The sequence below is a fragment of the Scophthalmus maximus genome, chromosome 3 (assembly GCF_022379125.1).
Source record: "Scophthalmus maximus strain ysfricsl-2021 chromosome 3, ASM2237912v1, whole genome shotgun sequence".
NCBI classification, from domain to species: Eukaryota; Metazoa; Chordata; class Actinopteri; order Pleuronectiformes; family Scophthalmidae; genus Scophthalmus; species Scophthalmus maximus.
Window position 1 is genome coordinate 20,563,580 of NC_061517.1, and position 25,780 is coordinate 20,589,359.

Consider the following 25,780-nt stretch of genomic DNA (forward strand, 5'->3'; position numbering starts at 1 on the left):
TTTGTTTAGTATGTGAAATCTGATTAAAACCATATACCTTACCTATGTGCACTATATTCTTTTAATTCATTTTCAGCTGCAGCCTGGTTATTTTAGTCATGGGATTGAAACCTAAATTTTTAAAAAAAGTTAAAAACATTGCATGTTTTCCAGACGTGAGCAACAACAACTGAACCCCAGCCCCTCTGCACATCATACAGTGTCACTAACCATTACACCATCTTTTACACGAGAATTATGATAAGATAACTAGACAATATGATATGATATGTGAAATTGGTAATGAATTTATTTTCATTGGAAAAAAATATATTTTGATAAGAATAACTATATTAGTAATGAATTTAGAGATAAAGATAAAAGTTATATTAATTACATTATAAATTTCAATCAATAAGGAAGTTGATTCATTATTAATTATAGATGAATTAAAGAGATAAATTAATTCTTCTTCTTCTCACCCCTTTTTCGAACATGTAAAGCAAGTAAGTGCTGGACAGTTTCTTTTGCTTTATGCTTTTATTGTTTGTGAACATCACTCTTCTATATCTGTCCACTTGTTTCATTATTTTCTTTTGTTGTTTTTTCCTTACATGTTCGGAATAAACACATTTTCAATTGACCGTTTCATTCAGTCTTACACATTGATTATGGCAGTAATTGTCTCCCACGACAACTGTCTTTTCTTATCAGTTGCAGCTGTGATGCTCCTGCTTTGTCAGAATGTGCTCATTTTGCTCCATAAACACTTAGTTGCTCCAAATCTAACAGCGTGTCGTAGGAAGACCTTGATTTCACCTCGGTTTCCATGGTGACCCATAGTATCGGAGCTCCATTGATGATGTCTTTTTATATTCAGCGGGCACACGCGTAACTCTTTGTGAAAATAATCAGAGTTAATCTAACTAAGTGGAACTGAAAACTCCCATCTCAGAGTAGATAAGCTTTGTCTTTTTAACCTGCTTCCTGGACTACATCCCAGCTATCGATCACACTGCAACCAAGCCCCAATGCACACCCGATTTTACTGAAATGAGAAAATGATTTACAAACATGCTTTATTGACGAAGACTTGAAACTATAGTGATTGACACCATAAACTCTATCGGAAGATGAGAAGTAGAGTCAGGGTTCAGGCCCTTCTGCATTGGCTTCATTTTCCAGAACCGGTGACTACGTCCATTTTTCAAATACATTCTATGGTTAAGGCTCAAAACACGGTCTTGTATTGCAGCAGGTTTGGTACACGGGCGTCAGTCCAAAAACCAGCAGAGGTAACACAACCCAGCGCCGTTGAGTGAGAGTCGTGACAACGGAAGTCCAAAATGTTTGCAGGTCATGTGAGTCGTATAGACTTCAGATAGTTCCCGGATGATCTTGGCGCCCAATTCGAATTCCACAGAGCAACAGAAACGCAATTTTTGGTGATTAGTAGTCAATAAATGTATCGATTTACAATAACGCAGAACGACATGCCTGTGTATTTACTCTATGTAGTTAGTCAAAGCGTTTTCTTGAATCATAAATAAATCATAAATAATCATAAATCATAATCTACTAGGCTGCATGGTGGTGTAGTGGTTAGCACCTTCGCCTCACAGCAAGAAGGTGCTGGGTTCGAATCCCAGTTCAACCAGGGCCTTTCTGTGTGGAGTTTGCATGTTCTCCCTGTGTATGGCGTGGGTTCTCTCTGGGTTCTCTGGCTTCCTCCCACAGTCCAAAGACATGCAGAATGGGGCTAGGTTCATTGGAGACTCTAAATTGACCGTAGGTGTGAATGTGAGAGTGAATGGTTGTCCGTCTCTGTATGTGGCCCTGTGATAGGCTGGCGACCTGTCCAGGGTGTACCCCTAGCTGGGATTGGCTCCAGCGCCCCCCCGCGACCGTTAAATGGATAAAGCGGTAGACGATGAATGAATGAATGAATAATCTACTAACATGCTTTAATGCGCATTTAAATTTGATTCAGATGCGCTGATTACATACAATCTGATTATTTAAACGTTTTACCCTTCATAAGTGCAACACAGACGGTCCGTTGACTCCGTTCTGCTGCCACTCTAATGCGCCGCTGCTCACTTCAGGGAAGTATTGAGAGGCTCCATGGTCCGCCATTGCTGGGGGAAAAACTGGTCCGTTGGAGAGAACGGAGTTGTTAGCTACTACTACTCTCTCTCTCTCTCTCAAGGGCTCTGACGCAAACAGCAGGCTGCGGCAGAACCGTCCACTCACATAGACACAACAAGAAAACCTAGCTCAGGAAGCTGGAGCTAAAGCTGGAAGGTGGAACAACTCAGAAAAGGGATTGGAGACAATTGGACACAGGTAATCAAGGAGGGCGTGACGTGACCAGCAACGAGACGAGATGTGAGTGTCAAGATAAAACAGGACAGGAGACAACTCGAGGGATAACAAAAGGCACAACTAAAAAATAAAATATATATATATATAAAGTAGCAAAAGGTCTTTGAGGAGTTCGTAATGTCCCACAAGAGTACGTTATAGGGCAGGATGGCAATCACAGGATGAGTCAGGTTTTTCCAAACGATGAATGACTCACTCAACACTGCAACATAATATTAATAGATTTCTGCGAGGCATACATTGATTTCCGACTCATAAACCCCCGGCTGCTGCCTCCAAATACTCACCCAAATACTGTATGTAGCTCAAAATGACAAAATGTAGGATCAACGAAATTAAGCACAGTTTCAAAACATTCACCTAACTCATTAATCCCCCTTTTTCCCCCGTTGGCTTATGTAGTGCATATAGAATGCAGTCTGATGAAGAGTGCTAGTGAAAATAGCGTTCTGGAGGTGAGCTGTCGCCTCCAGTCCTGCTCACGGTCCTTTGCTGCGCGTCTTTTGTTGTTGTGAGGTCAGTACTCGGTACAGTAACAGTGGACCAGCGCAGTAAACTTTGTATTCCTGCTAAGGCAACATTAAATGAGAACCAACTTAACCTGTTAACAAATAAAAAAAAGATTGCGTTAGAAAAAAGAATCAGCCTGTGAAAGACTTGTTTTTGTTAATTCGGCTGAAATATCCATCACTGGGGATGGCTACCAAAAAGGAACACTATTCCCTGTCTCGTTTTGGATACACAATGGAGGACGCATGTTCATTTGGGCCTCGAAGCGAGTTGTCATTCTTCCGCAAAAGAGAATAACATGGTGAAAGCAAGACTCATTAGGGACCAATAAAAGCGCGGATGCTGTCTTTTTCTGTCGCCATTACACAGCGTAATCTGATTTAACATTGTAGTGATGAGTTTAAGCCCACGAGTTGTCTACTTCCCCTTTAAATAGTAAATTGTTTGACTTTCAGAAGTTTGTCCCAACTTCTCATGACTAAGAACTAATAACAATTTGGAATTTGAAAATGCAGCACTCATTATATAGAACAAATATGCAAAGCCTGTGATTTGTTATGCTCCAGACCGGGATGCTGGTATAGCCCCATTCAGATTGGATTAAGATTACAGCGGTGGCTCCTCTTTAATTCATCTTACTGATCCTCACTGTATTTTAACCATCAGGAAATAACAGGTCCTTGATAGACAAAACCAAAAACACATTGCTGTCATCAAGTGTCACGTCCACCTCTTGATATCCTTAAAAAAAGTAATGATGATAAAAAGATGCTCCTGAACCTTCTTGAGTATCTACCTTCAGTATCAAACTAAACCAGCGATAGTTGTTATACCTGAAAACAAGAACTTTTTAAAGCTTAGCTTTCCTGACGTAATATTTTTCTGTTTTGAATGCTGTTCTTCATCACGACTGTGTGTGGACGATACCCGGCTTCCATCTGTCACAATGGCTTTTTTCACACAAAAGTCCAATTTCACATCAGGCTGATTTAAAATAAAAGTGAAAAAAGTAAAAGGACATGCAGCAATTCACTCGTAAAAAAAAACTTCTGTATTACAAAATACCCACAATTCTCTACCAAAGAAACTCTCGTTCATTGTTTGTCGTGAACTGCTGTGTCATTGACTCGTGATTTTTGTATGATTTTTGCGGTACCCGAGTTGTTTATGGATTTTTTCCCGCAATTATGCGACTTTCTTGATAAACATGAAGTTACACAAAGTTTCAGTTGAAATGTTAAAACAGGTCAAAAACACAAATCGCTGTTCCACCCACATATTACAACACTTTGTAAATAGTTTTTTTTTGTTCCAGCAACAGTGATGATTTGATCTTGGGGACACAAGCAGCAGTTTCTTGTACGTATAAGTTTCGTCTGTGGGTAAAGTTTGGAGGATGTTTATGCGATGTTCGAAGTTCCCGCAGAAGAAGTCAATGTGGAGACTACTCTTTTACTCTGGGGTTAAAAAAACACACTTTTTCTTTTCCTGTCTTTGTGTTTTTATTTTACATCTCCCTCATTGAATGTGACAGCTTCGATCGCCCGGAGAGACTTTTCTCAGAGTTCTCACTGTATCCGACTGGAGACGAAACAAGGTCATCTATCTGGTGTGAACACGACTCCCGAGGCTTCCGCCCACCACTATCGTCAGCTGACGAGGTTAATGCATTCAGGTTGATGTCGAGGATCCATAGATTACACGGGAAAAGAAAAGTTGTGTCTGTCTAACTTCTCTGACCCCCCGGAGCCCTAACTTCCTGGTCAGTATTAGTGTTTCACATTATTAGAACTTAAACGTTCAGAGTGTGTAAATGAATCACATCACGCCACATTGATTTGAATCAAACTGCCTAACGGCTCAGCAGAGCAGGACAGTTTGTGTTTACGTTTCTGAGCCAGATTCTCAGTGCTGAGTTTTCCACAAACCACAATCTGCCGTTTTGTTTTTCTAGTTTCAAGTGTAATACAAGTTTTATTTTTATTTTTAAATAACAATTATGTGTGGTTCATCACAGTAAGTCGGTCGTTGTGTGAAGTGTGTGTGTGTGATAATCTTGTTGAACAAGATGTGTTCACATGACAATAAGTCTTTGTTCACGACAGAGCTTCGCTTATTAATGAAGATCCCAATGCCAAACCTCTCCATCTGCCCATGGAACGTTCGATCAGAGTTTGTTTGCTGAAAGAAAATGCCACTTCGCTGGCTGAAGATCCTGTAGACCACGGGGCCATGATCACAAACCGTCTGTGAAAAGTCTCGGGGAGTGTATTTTGTAGGTTTCACACTGCTCGCTTTTGGATCAAAAACATCTACTAAAGCAAAATATCATGCTCTACAAATCTTGGCGGCTGTGGTACCCTTATGACCCCACCAAGACCCCTCTCATGCTGTCCTACTCTTTCACTGTTTCATGATTCCCCGTGAGAACCTCAAGGACCAACAGGTGCCTGTCTCCGTGGAAACCTAGACAGATGTGGTGGGAACGCAGTGCGGTTCTCGTGACAGTGTCATGGTTACCACTGAACTCACTACAGTAACTACAGTCCCATAAGAAGTATACACAGACAGGGCATGTCTGTCTTTGAAAGTTACAAGATTCCCCAGAAAAAAAAGGTTTTTGACCCACAGTGGTGGATCTTAAATCCATTTCAAAAGGATACTTCAATGTACAAAAATTTGTTGCACCCATTCAAAATAATTCTTAGATTTTTGTGTATTTTTAGTCACTTTTAAAGTCAGGCATTAAAAAATTACATAAAGGGTGTTTTTACTGCTTTCAAATATCAGTATATCAAAATGAGTCAAATTTGACCCATACAGTAAGGGTGAAAAGGCATGTCTGCTTCATCAAATGAATAAATAAATGAATAAATATAAATGTATAGCAATAGACTGATAGATTAGTGGTAACAGGCAAGGAATGGACAATGACATATATAGGCCCTATCATAGAATGTATTTCCTATTAGGGCATGAAGTAGTTATTAATATTTTATTTTTTTTCTTCTTATGTTTATTTTTCTTTCTCATCAGTTTCTGTGATTGCTGGCCTTGGTTGCCATGTAACTAGCTCAATTAGTTGCTGTGCACAACCAAACAGGATTCTGAACTCACAGGTCCTGTACCACAACTGCTGGCAGAGTTATCCTAAATAACATAATTTTCTCATCTACTTAATAAACTTTTAACCTCTTTAAAGTCAATTTTTTTCTAAAAAGAATGTATTCTTTTTCATTAAAGAATCACAATGGCCAACTTGAATACAGCCGTCTCTTTCAGATCTAATGAGTAAACTATTCACGACGGAAGCTGCTCTGATCAATATTCCTTATACGGACAATCGATGAATAAATGGATGGAATGTATGATGTGAGAGCTCATAGTGATGGGCCCAATTTATTAATTGCCCTGCTGTGAAGCTCCCTTCAGCCCAGCCGAACATCTTTTAAACTCATGTTTTTTGTTTCTGCAGCCTGCATCTTCACTGTCTCGGTTCAATCTCGTCAGCGCTGTCTCCACACTCGGGCGGGAGGTCTGTTACAGCAGGGAGCTCCAAAAAACCAAGAACCTCCAATGTACGCGAAATGCGCTGCCAGACGGCAGGCAGACAGTGTTAGCAGCCAGCTGGTGAACAAATTAGAGCATTTAGCAGCTCAAGAGCCGGACTTGTCCCCCGGGAAGGCAGTGGAGACTTGAACGGAGCTGAAGGGGGGAGTGAATGTAGGACAGGTGGACAGAAACACGACTGCATATTGATGTTGATGTGCGTCTGTTGGCTATAAATACCAATTCATTCGCACTGAGATATTACTGTACGTCAGAGTTGTGTCAACTACAGCTCGCTGCCTTCAAGTGGTCACTGAATTGACGTCACACTGGCGAGAGGATCACAGCAAAACATAAGAAATAAATTATGAATGTTCTTTGTTTAGCATTTCGAGAATAAAGTCGAAATGTCAAGAATAAAGTCGAAATGTCAAGAATAAAGTCGAAATGTCAAGAATAAAGTCGAAATGTCAAGAATAAAGTAAAAATGTCGAGAATAACGTTGAAATGCTATATCGAGAATGAAGTCAATCTGTCGAGAATAATGTTTAAATATACTACATCGAGAATGACGTCAAATGAAGCTATTTCAAGTTAAACCTTGACATTTCGACTTTATTCACAACGTTTCGACTTTATTCTCGAAATGTTAAATAAATTAAAAAAATCTTCCCCTTAATTTTTTTTTTTCTTATACTCTTCCGTAGCCTGGCACTAATACTCTTCCGTAGTTATCTCACGTGAAATAACCCTAACTTTGTTTGTTTGTGTCTGACTAGACAGATTTTGATTTAACATCGCACCTTAAAACAAGCTGTGTATGCTCAATGTCACCTCAGAAATGTCTGTATATATTTTTGTTGTCGTGCTCATAGGCTTGGCTTGTGACATTTTAATGACCCATCATCCATCATTCTCCATGATGACATGTAACTGTAGTGAAGCCTGGTAGTGTGCGATATATGCATGTCATGTTAAGTGATCAAATATTTTCTGAGAATTGGGTTGATGTTGACCGACTCTGTGCGATGAGAGGCGAGAGCCAGCGAAACACTTCCTCCTGCTGCTCGGCCATTTGTGGTGATTTTCTTCGGTCTTTGTGTTAAAGGGAATATAGTGGTTCAAACATGCTAACCACTTACCTAAAACAGTGTAATCTGTTGTTAAAGCCTGGATGGCGTGGGCTTACTGTATGTGTGATGGGCAGATGGACGCTCGGACAAGGCAGGCGGGGGGCGCTAGACGGACAGACTGGGGGGAGGGCCCCCGCACCGCGGCCCACGATGCCTTGCCACAGTCCCTCGTGGTGTGCAATCCCACCCTTTTTCTTGCCCTGCTTTCCCCCACATGTAAACAGACACACATGCAGACAAACACACTGGGCTCACGGTTTGGGTGTGAACTGAGAAAAGGCAACCGCTGCCATCTGTTGTAGACTTGAGGATTACCTCGCTGAAGCAGAGCAGAGACATCCAGAAGGATACCTTCATATTTTTCTTTTCTTTTCTTTTCTTCTGGTGAGTAGTGAGTCAGGGTGAGGGTTTACAATCGCAGTGGGAGTACCTCTGCTCAAAAAACGTCTACATTTATAACACCGACTCCAGACACCACGGCAGCTTTAGCACCACTCACCAGCACGACGCTGTCAAAACAGAAATGCGGTCACGCAAAAGCACTGCCGACAATAATTCCGGGCTTAGCCGTGATGCAAAAGTACATCTTTTTACGGTAAGAGGGCTCAGCGCTGCCTTGTGTGCAGCTCCTGGTGTTATGAATGTTGAGCCACAGGCTCTCCGCTTTGGCGAGGCTGTCGCATTACCTCTGAATGTCATGATATTAAAGACGAGTGCAGGTGCGACGTACGAAGTGCACTCCAAAAAGTTGCGAGACTGTGCCTACAACAAGCAAAGGCGTACCAGATTTAAAGTCGGCCGGCATCCCCTTCGAAGTAGTCGCCTCGTGCAGCGGCACACCGACCCCCGGTGCACCTTCCAGCCGTGGAAAGCCCCCAGGAACTTCCAGTCTGTAGGCGGCTCAAGCTGACTGTCGGTACAGTCAAAACCCTGAACCCCATTCTGGTCAAAAAGTATAACTTGGCATTGGCTGTCCGACCCTCGGGGACCAATTAATGGTGCACGAAGGAAAATGAGGAGCACGCTCCTGACCCGACGTGCCTTTGTCTGTGGCCAAAGCCTGGTCGGGTCATCCGGGGCCTGATGACAGACCCTTTGGGTGAAAATTGCAATTGCACCAATGCAAATGGTCAAAGCAACGCCTGTAACCCGTGATAGTTTTGTCCCCGACGTTGACCGTGTGACGTTACGCGGAACACCGACTCACGACTGCTGCATCGATGCTTCCTTTTACGACAGGAATAGTCCCGGGTCTTTTTCGATCATATCTTGCAGAAGACAAACTGCGTGTGTGTGTGTGTGGTGGCCAAAGAGCTGCGTTGGCTCGCTCCAAGTGATGGTGTACAGAGAGACACTAACACATCAGAAGAAGCATTTCGAACAATTCAAAGTGTGTGTGTTCTGGGTGTGTGTGCGTTCATGCAAGACGCTAGTTCTTTAAAGCAGTGTTAAAAGTGGTAGGGCTGCAGGCGAGGCCATCCATCAGAGCGAGGCACAGGCAGGTAACTCCCACAGCACTCCTCTCTCTATTTTCCCTCTCGCTCCTGTTTCCTCTCATCCTTTTCCTACATTGTTATCACCCTGTTTAACTCTCCACCTCGATGCTCATTCTGAGTGGCGCCTTAACCGCAGATGCGGTGTGTGATCAGATTATGAGAATCGATAGCGAGGGAATAGAAATCACCTTATGAAGTTGCACCTAACTTGATTAGCCAAAGTATCTAAAGCCTTAAAGCTGCAATGATAAACAGTTTGAATGTCAACAGTGGATTAAATGACGATGATTTACATCGTGAAAGCATGTTTTGACGAAGCCACCGATAAGTATCATCCGATTCCTTGAGCTCTGAGGCGCCTTTAAGCATATTTTAGCTCAGTGGAGGTTTTCAAACACACTCTTCTCAGCGACCCTGTTTCCAGCAACAGCAGGCTGCTGTTTCCAGTGAACAGCGCTCTGATTAACCCGCTGCAGTAACCTGCCCAGCACTAAACTGCAACCAGAGAAAGTTTGTGACCAGCTGGTGGACACAAAGGAGCTTTTAGCATCAAGAGCCAGGTACTGCCTTCAGGAAACAGCAAGCTTTCAGCCGAAGCCGCAAACACCGAGGGCTCTACTTGTCTGAGCTCATGAAGTTAAGGTTCAAAACCACGTGTTCAGATCCACTTTGGCTTATTCAACAGCAGACAAGAAAGGTCGCTGCACCTCTGAGTCTAGGTGCGTATTACTATACTAAAAGGGTTGCTTAGCTTCTGACCAGGTTTTTGTCGGTCAACTGCACGATGACATTCTAGCTGTAGCAATGTGCCAGCAATGCAGTAGACCACACCCCATTCTGGCCAACATTATCGATGTTTGATGGCCATAAACTCCCAGTGATAATTGTGAGCTCTTAAAATCATCATTATTCTTCTGAGATCCAGAGTTGCGACCTGATCACTGTTTGCTCTCTGAGCTAACAGCGAGGATATTGACCATTTTCCACAATTTACTTTAGGGAGTTGCACACCTAAAATGCCCCAAAACTCTTTGTGATAATCTCATGAGCTCTCAGCTGTTCTGGTTTGTTTTCTACCTCCCGCGTGAGCCTGTATCTCACAATAGTAAACAGGCAGGTGTGTGCGACATATTTCCAATAACGACGTCATGAGTTGTCGTCAATTATGTGTTTTCCGTTTGGTTTGTGCCCCCAGGTGGCCAAAAGGTTTTGCACAACTCTTACACTCTTGCCCTGCATCGCTTGCTGTCCAGCTGCACATTCTGTGATTAGTTATGATTATTTTTCCATTACAGAAGTATGTCGCACATGATGGTTTGTTTCATGTCCTACATGGACGCTGGTGTCAGAATCACACAGCAGCATTATGGTGAAGCTACTTGAATTGTCTTATTGTAAACATCTATTTTAGGGATGCACTGTAATTAAAATTGTTGGCCGAAACCAAAAAATATTGAAACACTTTGCCGTTGGCCGAGTACCAAACACAGTTTGTATTTATTTTTTTCATTTATTTAACACATTTTTCACCATTGCGTGCATTAAATAGCCTAAATTAGCTTTTTTGGATTTTCAAGGGAAAAAAAATCAATTACAAAAGTACAATTTATAAATAGTTATATAACACTTTTTTTTACATTCCAGCAGACATTATACGAGCAAAGCACAATATAACTTTCAATCAATAAATCAGAAAAAAACCTGGCAGCTTTATGATCGCATCATTAAAAGCATTGCTCGGTAAGAAATATTCGGTCTTTTCACCTATTCCGCTATTTTTCCACTGAACAATTTCGGTGGCCTGAACACTCGTTTATGTTTGAAAACCCAAAGTAACTGTTACACATACAACACGGTCATTAGCAGAGGTCTTAAACTTTAGCATCAGTTCACAGTGTCTCTGCCTTAGTTGAGAGCCAGTGTTCAGTTTGCAACAGACGACTTCAGGCTGTGGAATAACTCATACATTTAATAGTGCTTCTGTTCCGTATCAAACAGCATTTATTGACTCAATTTAGTAATTTATTTCCATTCATTTCCAATGGTCCCACTTTACTTTACAAAGTTTTTTGAACTGTTTGTTCTGACTGAAAGAATTTATTGTTTTAATAATGATGAAGTCTCCGTCTGGCTAACAAACCTGTCTCCTGCTCCCTGGTTTAAGGAGCTTTAATCATATTGTATTTTAGATTTTATAATAGTTAAGACTATTAGCTTTAATCCTGCTAAAACTATAATGAAAAATTGAGCAAACACTTTTATAGTTGCACGTACACACAAACCTGAGCACACTCGTGGCTGTCTTTGTATTTGTACTAGTATTAATAGTACTAGTAAAGCATTATAGTCTTAGCACGTGCAAATAGGCGGATTCACCAGAGCCACTGACGGGGGGGTGTGCTCGAGTTTGTGCACACTGGAAGTGTTTTGCTCCACTTTTAAACACTATATTCAATTTTGCTCTGTATTCTTTATCTTTTTGTTGAGCAGTGGCACAATAACTGACAGAAGTTATGGTTTCATAATGATGATGAAGTCAGTGTTTTCGCCTGAACATCCTGTTTTGTTTGTTTAGGTTTTTTTGAGCTTTACTCGTATTTGTCTGCCGTTGGTATAATGAAACATTCCTTCATACCAGTAATTCAACATTTTGCGTAGTACGTATGTGAAATGAAAACAGGCTTATTGTACTGACATCTAGCATTGTTGAATCTGCTGTTTGCTTGTGATCTAGCACTTTCTCGGTGAAATCACTTTCAAGAGGGATAGAAAAGATGGATCTGAGAACATACGCCCTCTGTTTGACAGAGGTGCTGTGTGAAATATGCAGGAACATCACAGTAATGAGCGAGCGGGCACAACAAGCTAGCAAAATTGTAAAATTGTTTTTTTCTCTCTGTCTTTCTTTCTTTCTGGGGAACAACAGCAAAAATAAAACAAACCACACGGCCATGGTGTCAACTCCTTGTGTTTCCTTGACAGCCGCTGTCGCTTTGAGTTTATGGACGGGCATGATAGATTTCTCCCAACCCGTGGAGGAGCACACAATATTACAATTTTGAGACAAAAACATGACTGACTGGCATTTTGAGTTTTCCCCCCTAGCAAAAAAGCACAAAAACAAAGCATTTTCCGGACCACTGAGCCATCAGGATCCCAATTATTTCCCTAATCCACGGCGCTAATTTTACACACTGAACCTCCAGAAATGTTTTCTTTTCCCGTCTAATGTCGTTGTGTGAATGCAGCACCGCGGACGTTGCATTGATTTTGCTGCGAGTCATTTTTTCCGCACCCTTTTTTCCCCGGATCCCTTGGCATGAATCTTCTTCCTCAAAGACAAGGTTGCCAGGGCAACAGCCCCTAGGTTAAGATATGTACGCCATGCGTGTATGGATATGTCTTCTTTGTCTGTCGTTTGTGTGTGTGTGTGTGTGTGTGTGTGTGTGCGCATACATGGGTGTGCATTCCCCGACTCTTCACTTGTTTACTTTCAAACCTATATCCATCTGTACGGGCACGCGCTCGTACTGTTTCTAGTGTTTTAATTTATTATAAATTCATGAGGCAGCGGTTGATATAATGTGGCTGCAAATCCCAACCAGCAGGGTTATATGGTGAATAAAGTCAATAGTTGCAGCAGTGGAATCCACAGCCCGGGGGGAGGAGCTAATGCAGTAAAAAGGCGTCGTAATATTAGCATGTGCAAATAGGCTGATTTAGCAGAGCCACTGGCGGAGTGGGCTCGAGTTTGTGTAAACGTGCGACCGTGGAAGTGTTTGCTCCACTCTTCATCGAGCGTGTGCTTCCGTTTGAGGAGTGGAGAGAAAAAGATGGTCGCGCATGACACGAGGGTCTCTCGTGGGCCTTTTTTAAATTTATTTATCTATTATTCGGACTCTTATGAGGTGATTTGTTTTTCACATGCCGGGAATAAGACGATCATTTTATATACGATATCGGGCCTCAATATGAAGTCATGCCGTTTGAAATAAAGTCTCTCAAGTCTTTTTTTTTTGGAGTGGGGGGCGGGGGGGCATCAGGACAAGTTTAGACGGGGGGGGGGGGGGGGGGGGGGGGGGGGGAATAATCGTGAGGATGCTGTAACATTATGGCGTTTTTTTTAAGCCGGAAACCTTTTTACGATGTTCGCAGCATGATTACATGCTGCAGAGCAGGAATCTGTCTGCCCGCATGCGGATGTGTGATACGTGTCTGTTTTTAGACGAGGTAATTAGAGGTAATTACGAATGCGACCGTATCCGCCGCCGGATCGGCCTCGCTCTCCGTTCAAGCAGCTGCGCACAGGCAGGAGAGGATCTCTTCTTTTTTCTTTCTTCTGACATCTGTTATCAGGTGTCTCGTCATGCTCGCGACGGGCCGCGTCTCGCTGACCCTCGAGTGTGCCACGGACGCCAGACGACAGGCGCGTGGCTGCTGCTGGGCAACTTCAGAGCAGAGGAAGACGAGAAAGAAGGCGGAGTTGAGGAGACAAGAGGGACACAGAGGGAACGACAAAAAGGTTTTGTCGCACAATTGAAGTGCGTCCGCCATCATTTGCTGTAACACGAGTCACTTTTTAAGGAGGACAATTGCAGGTGAAATAACTGTCTATTGATCCGTTTGTAGGAAAAAAACAACATCTCTGTCCTAGTTTTTGTTGCAGGCTTTCACAAGCTATGGTGAAGGTAAAACATACACCAGCATGAACTTGTCATCCTCATTACCGACCCCTTGAGCCAGTTGGTGACTTGGCCTGGGATGAATTGGCCTGGCATGACTTTCCTTGTGTCTTGGTTTTAGTTAAGTGACCTTTATCTCCTTTGTATCTTGAATTTGCGAGTTCCTGTTGGTGGCTTCCTCCCTCCTGTCGCTGCACTTCGCCTCTTGTAGTTGGGGTGAGGTCAAATTGTCTTGACGTGGCCCCAGCCATGATAAGAGCTGTTCGGATTCTCTAAAAGAAATTTGTAAGTGTGCTTTGTTTTCTATTCATGAAATTGTTATTTTAAATGCACCTCTGCATTTGGGTCCAGTTCCTTGACACCAATTGCAAGTTCTGTATTGGGGGGAACATGGGGTTGACGGAACATAGACACGCTCCCGTTCAGAGCAGTGGAAGAGTCTTTGTTTTGGTAGCCACTGGCTATTCCACTCTTAAATGTGTATGTATCTTGGATGTATAGTTAGATAGTTATCTGTTTTCATCAGTGAGCCGCTTGAGCAGGCATTACAACGTGAGCTCACTTGCTGTTACTAAGAATCTTAATTATTTTGTCAAATGTTGCTGTCGCTAGCTGGCTCACTGCCTGCATTGCCGTGGAGCACATCACCGCATTTCTGGTGTTGGCTAGTACGTTTGTGGCTAGATTGTTGGTGTTGTTTCTGTTCACTTCACGAACAACAGAGCCTGTACTGTATTGTCTGTCCACTTGCAGACACAGCCAGCATCAGCTCACTGACGCTCACTCCGTCTGAAGGAAAGCTGACATGCGATGAGGAGACGCCATCTCTGGCCCCGCAGCACATCTTCATACTTCTGAACAACTTGTAAAGAAGTACCGTAAACAGCGTGGCATTTAAAAGGACGTGCTGCATAAATAATATATGACAAATATCAGTGTTCGTGAGTAATGAACTGCTGAGGTTTCTAACATATCTTTTGAAGAGCTGCCGTCCTATTTATTTCTTCTCGCCCCCAAAATCCGAATGATTTGTCTGTTTCATCAGAATGAGAGGGACTCGAGAGGGGCTGTGGGGATATTTGGATGCTCGGTGTTCTCCGCTGCACCTCCGAATGGTCCAGAGGGCAGAGAACACATTTTGATGGGAGAGAAAGTTCCCTTTAACGATGAAACACTGGGCCTCATTAAAACAGGTATTACAATAAATAATCTGGCAGTGAAGTTGAGGAGTCCCTGACAAACGTGAAATGTGGACCGAGGTCATGGAAACACCTGAGCCCTGTTGAGTGTGTGTGAGCAATGTGCATGTACATATACGCCCCCCCCCCCCCAAGAGCCAAGAATTCAGCTGCGATGGGCTGCTCAAGAACAGGACGATGAGGAGAAGCACGTCTCCGATTGATGTGCTTTAAACTCTGTTTGGAAAATCTCCACGGATCTGCTGAGCCACTTGAGCCAATTATTCCCGTTTGATGAGTGAGTGAGCGATAAAATGATGGAGCCCGTCACTTACCTTGATTATTTTCATTCATCACCTGCGATAAATGTTCAGATAAATTTGCCGCGACGAGGTAATGTAACATGAAAAGCGCTGCACGGCTGTGGAACGGACGCTTCTGCAGTAAGGACAAGATGTTCACTGGAAAGTGCGACGCGCAAAGGTTTTTATCTTGAAATGTGCGGATGTGAGTGATGTAGTGATAAGCCTTGTGAGGTTGAGGTGTGTAGACAAACCTGTTGCTATGGAGGAGAGTAAGCAGTGTGATGTGCGAGGATGTTCACTTCACAAAAAGACCGCAGATGTTGAACAAATGCTGCAGTTTTACAGTAAATGAAGCTGTGTAGTCACATTTTCTCATTACCTTGACACAAAAATGTGGTTATGGAAGCATATATAGTATCACGTGTTTATCAGTCATAGGAACTTCATAACTTAAATTATTTGGTTCATCTTTATAATTTTAGGCTTAAATGATGGCGAACTGTTGCTACAACCCTGTAAACCCTCTTGCTCTAGCTTAAGGTCTCAAGGGCACAGTCAGAGCTAGGAAAATCTGCATTCTTCTTTAATGCCCCAACCACTTGGAATACTCTCCAACAGTCTATAAACTGGACTCCCTTTGGGCTTTGGGCAGTTCAGAGCAATAATGCTAAATATGCCTGTTGTTGGTTGTAATTGTTTTAAGTGACTTGTATGTCCTTATTTTTTATCACTTCCAATCATGTCCAGTGCTTATTTGATGCATGTCCTTGATTTTTATTTTACTGTTTTTTTAAGTGATTTATGTCCTTTATATTCCCGACATTTATTATTCTGCACCCTTTGCACTATGGTTGTTTAGTAATTTAACATTTTATTTAAAAAAAAAAAATTGTGTAATCGCGGCTGCATTGAAAATGAGGGTTTGCCCTCACTTGTACGCCGAGAATTAAATAAAGGTAAAATAAACACAGGTATTACTTGGATTTTATCAATTCAGGTATCAATACTGGTAAATATTATTAGTACCGATACTTACAGGGACTTTTAGCAATACTCGTCCTCCAATGGAATGAAATGGGAAACTTGGCACACCAGTATAATTTTTATAATTTTTTTTCTCATTATTATACATGTTACATGATCATGGCAGTTGTGAACAGGGAGGCTTGTGCGTTGAGTGTAAAGTATTTGAGAGTGCACAGCACACAGTACACTGAAGAGCAGATTGGGAAATGAAGACTATAAAACCACCACAACCAGCTTGCGACATCTAGATACAAAGTCAGAGTGAAAAAATGTGAATTGTTTAAATTGGCTATTAGTGGTGGATATGTTTTTGCTTTATAATGAGTGTAACTTACGGTCGACGGGATTTGGTGACATAACCACCAGACCTCAGTACCCAGCGCAAGCCCTTAGTGCACAGCCTTCCTCTATGGTTTCACCTTAACATTGAAACCATAGAGAACACTCCCTGACAGCATCAACTGTATTTTCTACAGGGCAAACTATTATATTTGTTATGGCACGTCTTTTATTTTTATGGCACGCTGCATTCATTCTGGATGTCTTGTGCACACTCGAATCGAAGCATGTTTTTCATACTTTGGCATTTCCACTGGAAGTTAACTTTTGGCCGCACAGAATGAGTTTGTAATGACTGACCCACCAGACGGCTGCAGCTTATTAAGGGGAAAACCACAAAACCCACAAAAATATAAATGGACCATTACTTCTGCTTGGATTGTATTCATCACACTCTTCAGTGAGGTAGTTGAGCCCCATTATCGGAGAAAATCCCTAAACAATAAGACTTGCTTGTTATTTGGAACCGATTCCCCTAAAGGCTCCTCTAATAACCAAACATAACACTGCTGGGCTACTACTCATACAAACTAACTAAGCTTCAAAAAGCCAACTTCAAAGTGGAAAGATAAAAATAAAAAAATCTCACATGAAACGGCCCCGAAGATAAAGAAGTTGTGAGGACCCTGGGGCCTCGTGGCGGTCTGCCCTCGGAGAATCATCACACCAAGTGCCCGAGATGTTTCAATTCCTCCTGTCAATCTGCAAGTGACCGGCCACTGGAGTACGAATGCTTTTGCTTCAATTATTTATTTGTCACATTAAGCCACCCTTAATGATTTAATGTTGAATAATTAACGACAGGGAATATCATTTGTCTTGATCTGGAGAACTCTCAGAGGGTTGTGTATGTAAAGATTAAACCACATGAAAGTGGCTGTGGCAGGCCAGTCGGAGACAAAGGGAATAACAAATCTCTGAATGGCTTCTATTTACACTCCTCATGTTTTCATGTTTGACAAAGAGATGCTTAATGCACAGTGTTTTTCTTCTATACCACTGTGAACGGTATTCCAAAGTTCTCTTAATTAACACTGTTAAAAAACCAGTTGCTTTAACAAACTTTGCAGACTCAAAAATTACTAATTCATGAAATAGACATTTGCTTTTCATGAAACAATCAACAGCACTTAATAAAGAAAACACTGCACCTGAGGGAGTGAAATTAATCTGGTGAAAAACAAAATTCACATGCAGACTGAAATACCGAGCAACGGCTAGAAATTGTCTTTGTTTAATCGCGATGAGTATCTAGTTTTAGATAATCTGGTCAACGGGTTTATTGTAAAAAAGAATAGCATGCGATATTATGAGGAATTTTCTACACCACCCGCATGTAGAACACGTTGGTAAACAACACTACTGCCAAACAGGAACCTCAGTTAATGACAATTCTGCAAAACCCATTTATTACATTCAATGAACATCTTATTTTTCCCTCCAACTGTCAAAACCTCATTGTAGAAATGCTTCCATATCTGTGCATGGTAACTATGGTATGGTTGAGGTGCGGAGAAGCATGCTCAGTCTCTGCCACCACGAGATCCGCACAATCACTGTCATCATATCATTGGTTATGAACGTCATTCTGAAGATACCGAGCTGTGTGTGTAAAACATTTTCAGCATCATTTCCACGTTAAACTTCTTGTCCGCGTCTTACAGTATTTGTTCTTGCATCTCAACAAAAACTTACATTTAACGCAGGGTGTAAACCTTTAGCACTGATTCCAGATTCAAAGCAGTTTCTGTCACTGCATACCCACTCTCAGAAAAGAAAGATTTGAGATTTTGTTAAGAATGCAAGTTTTCTCAGTTTCTGAGAGGAATAATCCCAAAGCACCATAAAATACTTATTTTGTACTTAGTTAGTTCGGCAGATTTGTTAGCGTTTGACAGAGCTACTCTAGTTTTTTTTTCCAGTGTTCAATCTCTGTGTTAAGCTAAGATAACCAGCTGCTATAGGTCTTTAACGGGTTGATTTTGTGAGTGGTATTAATCCACCCCTCTAACTCTTTGCCAAAGAGCAAAGAGGGGAGAGAGCTGTTTTCCCATCCACGGTTTTATAGGGCTATTCCTTTGAATCCTTCAGTTGATCATGATGTTGGCCTGCCCCAACTTAAACTATGCCAAAGAGAGGCACATTTCCAATTGTGCCACTTCTGTTTCCCCTATTTGGAAGAAAACAGGCCACTAGCTCCCCCAGTGGAATTCACTGCGCCCCTTTGTTTGACCTGCAAAACCCATTTTTCATTGACCTGTTACACTTTTTCCGCTCTAATCTAACTTCATGAATACAAGCAGAATGGCAGTCATGTATTTATGAAGCCATGGCACCAGTGCTTCTGCTGCAGAGAATTATAGGCTGAATCCAGGATAGCCAAAACAGCAGCCGAAATATGGGACAGCTGATATAGTCAGACTCATCGCTGACTCAATCCCAATTCCCAGACCAGATCTGCGCCTTTAAAAACTCGCCAAACCTAGCTGTCCATATATATATACTGTATATATCGGTTTGTTTTTGGTCACCCAGAACAAGAACACAGGTTAGTGTGGCAACTCTCAAGCCACATCTACAGGTCGCCAGCAACATTGACACGCAGATCTTTTACATTCCATTTTGATCTGCAAGGTCATTGGTTATGTTGTATGTAAAGTTATGTTTTGCCATGACCTTAACGCAGTCCCATTTGTCGGCACTTCATCGACACTGGCATTTGGCTGCTTGTGATATTTTGAGAATCTTTCAAGTTTTGCTAAAAGTCACAAAGTTGCTAAAACATTTGAACCAATGGGGGGGTTGAAACATACATAGTGTGTAGCGTGCACAAAGCATGTGACTCGAAGGACCAATGAAGCTTCTGCTGAAGAGATGAAAATGTCAGCCTTCCTCAAATCAATACTTGAAATAATCCAAAAATAATCCTATTCCCTCATAACCCTTATTTGTTGCAGTCACCCTTTTAATTCTGTCGTCCTCTTCTGCAGTGGCTCAGTGACGCCTGACTGCAGAATTAGCACGACCTGTCGCGGTTCAGTTTCAGGAGGACTCGATAGCCCGCCGAAAGTTCCCCACCGTTCATCTTTATTAGGGTTCGGCAGAGGCAGGCAAGGGCAAACAGTAGGCGAAGTCATGGATGCGAGCCGTGGTCGATAACAGTCGGCCCGGGTAAACCAGCCACAGCGAGGCCAGACATCTACGCGTGGCTACTGCAGGATGGGAGGGTGTGGCATATAACGGAACAGGCGGCCAGAGAGCGCATGAATGCACCAGCTATTCATCTCAATGTGCCCCAACGCCTGATATTCACGTAAAAGTGTTGGATAAGAACTTGTGTTAATTCACATTTTATTTTTTTATGAAAACATTTTCTTAATCAAATATGATGTGCAAAGGTGTAATCCCGGCAACTAAAGACACAAATTAGCCACAAAGGCATGAAGGGGGGATTTGATAATCTAAAGACTAGTGGCGAAGGCAAAGACTGATGAAGCACTGATCCTCAAGGCCACAGAGACACACACACACACACACACACACACACACACACACACACACACTTAACAGTGTAACAGGACAGCAGGAACCTCTCTTCCTAATTAATTCCCATTTTCGTCCCGGATTCTGATTGCGGGGAAAGAAGAGGGATGCGACGAAGGCCGCCCCTCTTCAAAATGCCTAATGAGCTTAATCGACCACACTCCACAATCTCATTTAAGCCCCGTCTCCTCCCGCCATGAATGAGACTATTACAAAAACCATGCTTGAACTTAACGGGCGGCTGCCTAATCACAGCAAATCACTCTAATCCTGCGTGTCAGAGAGAGAGAGGGAGCGTGCAGACGAGCTACAGCGCCGTGTCCCTTGCATCACAGTGTGCCTGCGTGATGTGAGTGCGTTGCATGTAGCATGGGTTGCATACTGAATATGTAAATTGGGTGGGTTCGTGTTTGTGCACAGGCGGCTCTGAAAACATTCACGCCGATCATATGAAAAGTGTGAAGTGAGGTCAGGGTAGCTGAACTCCTGGCACAGTTCGCTGCTTTCCCCTTCGTGGATACAGTGTTTTTTGGTTTTTTTGGTGGCCCCCTCTTGCTCATCTCTCTTTCCCCCCATCGCCTCTGATGCCCCCAGCAAGCTTCGCCTGTTAGCTTCGCTTTAACAAAGCCCCGCCCCCCCCCCCCACCTCCTCATCTCCTCGTCTCTCTTTGCTCATGTGTCATTGTGTCGGCGGCTGCGGAGCGCGAAAAGACGAATGAAAAGACGCCGAGCCCTGGTCCGATAAGGATAGAAGACAAATATTGAAAAACTGGTCCGTGTTTGTTGCTGCCCTCTTCTCGTTGACTTCTCCCCGGCACCCCGCTCCCTCTGCCTGCATTATTTATTTGTTGATTTATTTATTTATTTATTACCATCTACTTCATGTCACATGTTCTATCTCCATGGTGTGGGTAGCACGAGTGTTTCATCTTAAAAAAAAAAAACACGAGTCGAGAGGCGCAGTTGACATTTTAAAAAGGAATGCTTGTTTACAAAAGTGGAGGGGGCTGGATAGCGGGAGGAGTGGTAACCTTGGTGGAAGCACCGAAACTCAAACTTATCCAAGATTCAATTCGGAGATTTAGTCACACGTCTGGATTGCAAAGTAGATCTACAGCCTTACTCTTGCAAGATCAAATTTTTCTCGGAATTATTTTTGGTTACTTTTTAGTCAGATTTTAGTCGTCTAAAACTCTTTCCATGTCAAACTGAAAACCATCTCCATCCAGACGAGCGCTTTAGATCGTTACCAGAAATGATCTCTGTCCATGCTGACGGACATGAAACCTCGTATGACCGTTCACAAACGCTGGCCATTAGCATGCCAGTGTTAACAGGGAAGCAGATTGTGTATTTGGAGTTCGTTGCTTAGTTGCAGATACAATTATATATATATATATATATATATATATATATATGTATATATTTCAAACCATTTTGGCTCTTGTAGTCTAAAATGAAGCCAGCATTGTTTCCAAAGTTGTCTGTATCCAAAGTCCCAATAATGTTTATGGAGAATAAATATTCTTAAGTGCGTTGGAGAAAATCCAAAAAAGTGGGTGACTCTTAGAGAAAAATGCAGTAGAACATGTACTGTACCATTCAAACAACAAATTAGTTGAACGGAAATGTGCACCGAGCAAAAACAAAGGAGCTAGGGGTTGCAGGGCCTCTTTAAGTTTGAAATATTTTGGATCCTGAATTATTCAAATTTTATTTTAGCAGCTGTGTTGTCAATTTGTTGAACAGCTCAAATCCCCTGAACGCGATCTCAACTCCGCTGTGACAAAAGAAACAAGCGACTAAACTGATATTATTGATGCAATAGAGGAAGAGAGTGTGTGTGTGTGTGTGTGTGTGTGTGTGTGTGTGTGTGTGCAGCCAGAGAAATGAATATCAGATTGAGACTCCCGATGTGCTGCATTTCCTTGTGTTGTCTTTGTGAAGCACTATCATTATAGAGCTCAGGAGACTCCGAGTCTAATTAGGCTGTTTAGTATGGAGCTGGGAGGACAAGGGCTAGACGCAGTCGAACTCGGCTGCTGCCTCCGAGCCCTCCCAGAGACACTTTTAATGAGCTCCAGGCTGTGTGTTTACTAGGAGATCTCCCCTCCCTCCCTCCGCCTCCCACTCGCACTCAGTTCCCCTCACCTGCTCCGGCTTTTTTCCTTCCACCTCTCTCGCTGGCGTCCACGAAGACACGTGCACGCGCCATCCGCAGACCAGAGAATGCGGGCTTTGAACGCAACACACAACGTCGTGTGCCCTAACCCCTTGTGAAGTTTTGGCAGCATTTTCAGAGAGACCAACTGAAAGTTTGGAGAGAAAAAAAAGAACACAACTAAAGTTGATCGTTATAAGCTTCTCGCACAGCTATTAAACTGCATTACATATCAGGGATGCGACTAACGATTACTTTCCATCATCGGTTAATCTGTCGATTATTTTCTCTATTAATCGATTAGTTGTCTGGTTCATAAAATGTCGATCGTGTTTCCCAAACCCCAAGATGATGTTTTGTTTTGTCCACAAGCCAAAGATATTTAGTTTACTGTCCCAGAGGAGCAAAGGAACCAAAACAATTTTCAATTAAATATCCATTTAAGAAGCTGAAATCATAGAATTTTGCCTTATTTTTCTTCATAAAAACTACTTGAACTGACTAATCGATTACTAATCGATCATTCAATTAACTGTTGCAGCTCTAATTATATTGTACAGGTTGCTGTCATTCCTTCCTTCTTCTATCTATGCAGATACTATACATGAACACATATCTCTGCCATATTTCTTTCTCCCACAACACAGTAACAGATACACACACATACACACAATCATCCTTCAGCCCCCCCCCCCCCCCCCCCCCCCCCCCCACCACCTTCCCCTCCCCACGCACCACTGAACCCACTCAGCGCACTTTTCTTTGGACTTTTACTTTTCCAGCAGCGATCGACCACATTTCCACACCGCACCGGTGCTTCTATTTTATAAGCATGTGGAAAGAGTCAACCAGGCCCTGAAGCGGCAAGTGGGGAAAGCGAATCAACTCTGCATTAATTAATGATAGTGGAGGGCTTTCTAGTGACTCCGGTTTTGGGGGGGAGACTGTTTTAAAGTTGAGTGGAGTGAAGAGTCTTGTGAATCGTGAACTTGGAGTACACTCCCACAGTGGGATTAATAAACTGGGTTCAGATTGTGAGGATACTTGATTTCGCATTTAGTATTGATTTACTCTAAATTCACGAGTACTGATTTACTTTGATTTGTGTCTATAGATACTGTTGGTGTTGGTCAGGGTTGGGGGGCCTGTTTTCAATCAGGGACCAATCACAGGGCGGATACAAAATGATCCCACATATATCCCACTAACCTCTTCAATGTGATGGATGGATGCTTCCCTTTGGCAAGGCGTCGGATCTCAGATGGTAGTGATAATGATGCTATTCGCTGCTGGTTTTCCAGGTTTGCGTCAGTCAGTCTCGTCTCGAACAACTGCTCTGAGCAGTGGGCTGTCCTATAGCATTGAGCTCGCCATTGCTTCGCAGCTCATTGAGCTGATTCCACATTTAACGGCTTTACAAATATGGCCAGTTCCCTTTCGTTAACTTTTATTTTCTCAGAAACCTCTCACCAAATGCCTGGCACGGAGGGAAAGGGCACCATGTTGTCCCTTTCCAGTTGCACTTGCCACACCTTTATTTCACTTCAAAGGATAGACGCTTACCAGGAAGTCAACTCGGTAATACTCACATGGGTTTGGAAGTTTATCATCAGAAGATGCATTGTTAAATACACTATTGACACGGGTGTGACTCATGTAACTGTGTCTGGCTAAATATGGCTCTAACTTTCATTTTAGATATCCGATAATAGGATGATTAACAGCACTATCAATAACACAATTTTTAATGAAAGTGCGACTTATAATAAACTTATAATATTAATGATAATAGGGCTAATATTAATACTATTAGTAATAATTGTAGCAGGTGGTTTGAATCTGCGGCTACAGAGGCCCAACCTTCTGACAGAGTAACAAGAAGGCATGAAACTACAGAAGAGAGATGAAGCCGAGTAATGTGCATTGATGGAATATATGAAATATGAATGCTTGCAGATAGAAAGGGCGAGAAGCAGGGTTCCAGGCAGGCCAAGGATGGCCCTAAACAAATGGTTTATAAGTTTGTTAAGTTTGAAGCTTACATTGTTGCGTGAGGGAAGCATATAAGGTCCAAGCACAGAACCTTGTGGTAAGCCGTGTTCATCTTTTGTGTATATGCACCACATGGAATAGTGAATTTAGTTGACTATTTAGTTTGTCCTGTTGCTTTTTAATGGCATATGTTTGAAGTGTCATATATCCAGGAGAAGATAGAACCGACACCTAACAGAATCATGGTCATACATTTCCTGATTTAAAAAAACAACTTTGTCACACGTTTGTCATATGCCATGTTATCAAAGTAATCTGCATGCTGTTACATGTCAATGACACCATATGTGTACTAAATTATATTCTCACTTCAATCTAATAGCACCTCAATTCTCTTAGGAATTTAAAAAAAAATGACAGTTTTGACTGTCACCTGGTACGGCTAGAATGCTATAAATTGACAACATATGAGAAATATGACATCATGTTAAAGGAAAGGGCAACCACGGTGGCCCCATCAGCTCAACTTGCCGCAGCCACTAGTCGATTGTAACACTAATTGGCCGTTGGTTCGTTCCACTGTCTGAACACGATAGGTCACCTTGGCTTGTCTGAATGCCTTTGGGAGCTATGATATAATGACAGCACCTGAAGGCGTGCTGACCGGGGATTTTTCCTCCACTTTTTACACCCTCCTCTCACATTTCTACCCCGCCAACCGCAACCCCTCACTCCTGCACAATTTTTCATTGTGACGAAAACTTCGCGTCTTGTCCTCAGGGCTTGCTGCCCCCTCTTTGTTCCCCCTTTTCACTTTCTCCTTCTTCCTTTCCATTCTTTACCTGCCCTTCACCCCTTTCCCCTCTCTGCTTTCCTTACACCCCCCTTCCCATCTCCCGATTCCCCAGCTCCTTGTTAGGGGCAGGCTCAGGTGGCTCACGGAGGCTGAGATGGATGAGGTGTCGGCCCGACGGCGACCCACAGGCATCCTCAAAGAGCAGCACCAACGGCCAACGTCCCGCCGGCCTGTCAGGTCCGGCCCCGAGTCAGGTGACAGCTATACACTGTGGTGTCTTGGAAGAACAGAGTACTGCTCCTTTAGTCTGAGACATGGTCACGGAGGCTGGAAATCACACTGTTGCATTTTTAAAGAAAGCAGCTGAGACATTGAATTCATTTTAATTATCTACAGCTAACTTATTAAATCGTATGATGCTGGTCTAATATACTAGAGTCTACTGGGGTTTATATAAAACACCACAATCAGTTGAACACTTTTGACGAGATTTGTCACAGTCACAATGTTTTGAGTGCACTCGGCACCAGCTTACTTTTTCGGGGAATGCGAAGGTGAAGCAATTACTTTGAAAAATCAATGCTCTGTGTTCTGATGCATTCGGAGTGATAGATTAAAAGCCTTTATGTTGAAGGTTTAAGAGGAGCAACCTTTTTTCTTTATAATTCATATTGTGAAACGTCTTCCTCCCCGTTTGCCTAAATCA

At 42.6% G+C, this 25,780-nt stretch overlaps 1 long non-coding RNA gene across 1 annotated transcript in view; it reads left to right on the forward strand.

Moving 5' to 3' along the window:
* Window positions 1–25,318, forward strand: part of LOC118316897 — a 94,736-nt gene extending 69,418 nt beyond the window's left edge. Inside the window, exon 4 of the long non-coding RNA XR_004795284.2 lies at window positions 25,187–25,318. This is a non-coding gene — a long non-coding RNA (uncharacterized LOC118316897). The remainder of the gene's footprint in view (window positions 1–25,186) is intronic.
* Window positions 25,319–25,780: the final 462 nt, after the last annotated feature.